Consider the following 6,000-nt stretch of genomic DNA (forward strand, 5'->3'; position numbering starts at 1 on the left):
AATTTGATTAAAAAAATCATAGGAGTTTTAAGTTGGACAAATATTAGAAATATTCAAATTGTTAATGTACTATACAAATTAAGGAAATAGACCACATATTTTAAGAAAGTTGTGGAGGGTATGGCATACAATTATTATATTTCTTATAAGGGGTAAAACTACACATCTTATACCTTTGTTCTATTATTTAAAATTTGGAAATATTTTAAACATGTTTACATAGAAAATGATACCCTACTTGAAAGGACAATGAACTTCAATAATTGCCACATGAACCAATATGCAAGTAAAGAATATAACCAACAACACAAAAATACCAAGACTTATATGTGGAAAACTCAAACTCAGAAAAACCACAATGAGTATTTTCCCAAAAAGACAATTCACAAACGTATATAATCTAATTAAAAAATTATTAGGAACTCACTACATCAAACTAGAAACCAAAGGCTCAATCCAATACTCCAATAAATATAGATAAGAAGGCATGTTGTCTTATAGTGCAAATAGGAGTTCTTTGCTTCAAGCTTGTGCACAAAGGCTCATTGCCAAAGTAGTTGGACACAGCAACAGACTCAAGTGCCCAAAACTCATTGTCTTATTGTACTTGCAATTATTCAAAGTAGGTAAAGGTAAACTCTCATAATACTACAAAATGATTTCCACTCTAGTAGACAACTATTACTATATTTCCCTCTTTGTCACTACTGTTGAACTTTGGTTTGTTAATTGTTGAACTAGCTCATGTGCACCACTTGCTTCACACCATACATTTACATTTTTCCAAAGTACTAGAAATCCTTGTATACATGATAGATTATTCAAGATTTCAACAAGGTGAACCAAGCCAAACTATATTATAAATAAATTTCATGCCAACCAAGGCAATGGAAATCTAAAAATAAGTCATATGCCAAATGTAGTGTCTCCCATGTTTGCATCCTATTTTATTGCTTATTTTGATTCAAGAGACACTTTGATAATTTCATGTATATTTGCATTTGAGATGCTTTGATGACTTTATGATTATTTTGGTTGCTAGTATCATAATTGATTAATGCAAGTAGGGATGAGATACTAGGGCCAAAGGCACACCCAACTATCCAAACTACCTACGAGAGTAAACATGACAAAAAACCATACTATAACAGCAAAACAGAGGAGATAGAGGAGCAAAATGCCTTATAGATTCATTAAAATGGCAAATACATGCCCGGTTATAAGGCCTTCTAGGTTACGACCAACATTACAATTCAAATTCAATCCACAATGATCAAACTTTGCATTTCAACTTTGCTTCTGCTCCTTTTACGTTGCTTCCCTCTAACCCTTTTTTGTTTAAAAACTCTACTCAAGACCCCTTTAAATACATGCACAACCACAAGTCAGCCTATTGCAAATACCAACTAATTAAACCCTTATATTAAATGCCAAAAAAAGCCATAAATCAGCTCTCGAAAAATGCCTAACACCAAATTAAATACAAAGGTCGGCGCTAACAAGAAATTGCACATAGACAACTCGGCAAATGAAGGACCAAGAAAAATGTTGCAACTTGGCGAACTCAACAATCAAATGAACTCGGCAACCAAAGAAACTCAGCAACCAAATGAGCTCGACAACCTAAGGAACTTGAAAACCTAAGGAACTTGGCAACCAAAGAGAACTCGACAACCAATGGAACTCAGCATCAACTGTGAACTCGACAATAAAGAAACTCAGCAGTGCAAGGCATTGCAACTCGACAACAACTAAGAAACTTAGCAAACATGCAGGATAGCAATGCAACCAAGAATGCTCCTACATCAGACAACCAAGGTTGAAAGAAATGATTCTCCTAAATCATTGATCCATCGCAACCTAAGCTAAATCCAAATCAGATTAGGAAATTCATGTAGCATCTTCCACTAGCCTATTCTTCCACTTTACCAAATACTCATATTAATATTTTCCTCTTGTGCTCTTACCAACTTTCTGATCCAACATATTTTCAACCTCTTTAATTTGCATCTTAGTAATTATATTATACAATAGCTTCATCATTTGACTCGTGATATTTATACAAATTAGTAACATTGAATATAGGAGATATATCCATGTCATCATGTAACTCAACTTCATAAGCATTACCACTGGCAAACTTTCTCAAGATCTTACAAGGTCCAAACTTCTTCATCTTCAACTTATTGTATGTTCCAACAATAAATTTTTCTTTCTTCAAATGAACCATTACTTCATCACCAACTTCAAAAACATGATCTCTTCTAAACTATTAGCATTCTACTTGTATTTCGGATTACTTTGTTCCAATCTCAACTTTACTTCCTCATGCAAAGACTTCATAAAATTAGCAAATTCTTCTCCTATAGCACTTCTCTTCTCTTCACCAAAAATATCCCTTAAATATGATATCCCTTTAGGTTGCATCCTAGTAACAATCACAAAAGGTGTTTTCCTTGTACTCCTATTCACAGAACTATTATATGCAAACTCAACTTGTGCTAATACTAGCTCCCAATTACTTGGCTTATCTCCAACTAAACATCTCAGCAAATTACCCAAGCTTCTATTCACATCTATTTGTGGATGGAATATAGAACTAAACTTCAACTTAGTACCCATCTTCTTCCACAAAGTCCCAAACTTACTATATCTGTCAGAAATATTACTTCTTAGTAATCCATGTAATCTAACAATCTCTTTGAAGAAAATTTCAACAACAAGCTTGGCATCTGATGTCTTCTTACAGGATACGAAATGAGCCATCTTAGAAAATCTATCCACAACAACAAATATAGAATCACACCCCTTCACTGTCGTAGGCAATCCAAGAACAAAATCCATACTAATGTCACTCCAAGGTTTCTCAGGAACAAAAATAGGTGTATACAAACTAGTATTTTGACTTACTCCTTTTGCAACTTGACAAACTCCACAACTCTTTACAAATTCTAAACATCCTTGTACATTTGAGGCCAATAATACTTATCCTTCATCATACTCAATGTCTTATCAATTCCATAATGTCTAGCCAATCCTCCACTATGCTTTTCCTTAATCAAATTCAACCTCATAGAAATCTTATGAATACGTAATTGAATACCCTTAAACAACATACCTTCTTGAATAAAATATTCATCAAATTTACTTGGTTGTTCTATCAAACTAGGTGTTTTGCACTCTCTCCACATCTTAGAAAAATCAAGATCGGTATCATATGACTCCTTCATCTCATCAAAACCAAGAACTTCAACCTTCATCTCGGTCAGCAAAGACCATCTTCTACTCAATGCATTAACAACTAGGTTAGTTATTCTACTCTTATGCTTAATCACAAATGTGAAACTCTACAAGTACTCAACCCACTTCGTATGTCTCTAATTCAGCTTATGTTGACTTCCCAAGTACTATAAGGCTTTATGATCAATATACAACACAAACTCCTTAGGAATTAGATAATGTCTCCACTTCTTCAATGCTTGAATAATAGCATAAAACTCTTGATCATACACAAAATACTTCCTTTTATCATCATTCAACTTCTCACTAAAGAAAGCAACAGGTTTACCTTCTTGACTTAATATAACTCCTATTGCACTACCACTTGCATCAAATTCAACTAGAAATACCTTATTGAAATTAGGCAAAGACAATACAGGCAAATCAACAACATTTTGTTTCAAAGTCTCAAAATTGTTATCAGCTCCATGTGTCCACTTGAATTCCTTTTTATCTCCTCTCATTGTCTTAGTCATAGCATTACAAACAAAACTAAAATTCCTTATAAACTTCCTATAAAAACTAGCCAAACCATGAAATGATCATAGCTCACCCACATTCTCTAGTGTAGGCCACTCCAAAATTATTTTAACCTTCTCAAGATCCATCTTCAAACCATCAACTAAAATCACAAATCCCAAATACACAATCTCTTCTTGCATAAAAGAACACTTCTTTAGATTAATCATCAATTTTTTGTCTTTCAATCTCTACAATACTTGTCTAACATGCTCAAGATGTTTTTCCTTACTCTTATTGAATATCATAATATCATCCAAATAAACAATCACAAACTTACCCAAAAAAATTTTAAGAACTTCATTTATTAAGCTCATAAAAGTACTAGGTGCATTAGTCAAACCAAAAGGCATAACCAACCATTCATACAAACCATCTTCTGTCTTGAAAGCAATCTTCCATTCATCACCTTCTTTGATTCTAATTTTATGATAGCTACTCTTCAAATCAATCTTGGTAAAATATTTTTCTCAACTCAAAAACAATCCATTATGTCATCCATCCTCGGCATAAGAAACCTATATTTCATTGTGATCTTGTTAATAGCTCTAGAATCAGTACACATTCTCCATTCTTCATTCTTCTTAGGTGTTATACAATAGGTACATCACACGGACTCAAACTTTCTCTGATCAAACCTTTTTGCAACAACTCATGCACTTGTTTGTTAAACTCTTCATTTTTAGTAGGTGTCAATCTATATGGTGCTTTATTCGGAAAACTAACTCCAAGAATAAGATCCATGCAATGACTTATACTTCTCATTGGAGGCAAACCATTAGGTATATCCTCTACAACAATATCTTTATACTCATTCAACAATTTTGTAATTTTTATTGCTACTCGGTCAATACTACTAGTTTTTGTTATCACTCAGTTACTACTACCTTCGATCACTCAGTCCCTATTGACTAGCACTCAGTTAGCACTATTTTCTGATACTTGGTTGCTACTAGCATAACTTGGTCTCCTAGAAATTATGGCAAAAAATATTTGTTTCTTCTTCATTTCCTTTTCAAATTGCTTTCCATTAACCATGCAAATTTTCATAGTAGTACAATTAACCTCATATGGACTTTCAATCAAAGGCCACAATACTTTCTTTTTCCCATTCACCCAAATAGTGTATTGATTCAATCTTCCATCATGTATAGCATATCTATCATATTGCCAAAGTCTACCCAACATAATATGACAACAATGCATAGGCATAATATCACACTAAACTTCATCAAAGTAATGTCCAATCTTGAATGTCATAATGCATTGTTCACTTACCAATATCATATGTTCATCTTTGATCCATGAAACATGATAAGGTTTAGGATGCTCCAACCCCTGCAACTACAACTTTGTAACCAATTCTTCTAAGGCCAAATTTGTAGAACTTTCATTCTCAATGATCACCTTGCAACATTTTCCAGCTATCTAACATCTGGTCTTGAAAGGACTTCTTCTTAGGACAGGTTCCTCATCACTTCCCTTGTTACATAAGGTTCTTGTTGACACAAAAGCTTTCACCCTGGCCTAAGGGAATACTTCTCAAGCAACCTTTTGTAACATGGAAACAATCTTAAAAGTGTGGGACTTTGCAATCAGAGATTGAATCTTTGAAGAAGGTCGACTTCCTCACAATCTGGTTGCACCTAACTAAGACTTAGAAGGAAAAGGGAGAAGGAAATATAAATTTAAAATGATGAAGGGAAATGCGATGATGCACCAAATAGATTTTTGATCTAATTCTTTCCAAAAACTACACTAAAATCCAATAGACTTCACAAGACATACCATTATCTATATTCTTTCAATCTTTATACCATAGAAAAGCCAAGAAATAACATAACCATGCAAGGAATACACAGATTCACTTAACATATTAGTTAATTATAATGAACATATACATAAGGTGCTACAATCATCAAAATACATCCAAGAAAATGAGGCATAATAGGTTGCACAAATTTAATTGGCTGAAATTGGATGAGACAGTAACAATTTCTATTGAATAAAAGGCAAAAGCATTTATAGAGGATAAATCTGCAAAAGTTCAAAAAAAAAGAGATCCCGAGAACAACAACAAAACTTGCCTTTATAGGGTGCAAGCATAACCCAGATACAACCTTGAGTTCAAACTCCAACCACAATAGAGTTGAGGTTACAAAATACAATAAAGAATATCATAATGAAATATGATCTTGAAAT

This window comes from Cupressus sempervirens, chromosome 11 (genome assembly GCF_028749045.1).
Source record: "Cupressus sempervirens isolate cs-2001-9-10 chromosome 11, ASM2874904v1, whole genome shotgun sequence".
NCBI lineage: Eukaryota > Viridiplantae > Streptophyta > Pinopsida > Cupressales > Cupressaceae > Cupressus > Cupressus sempervirens.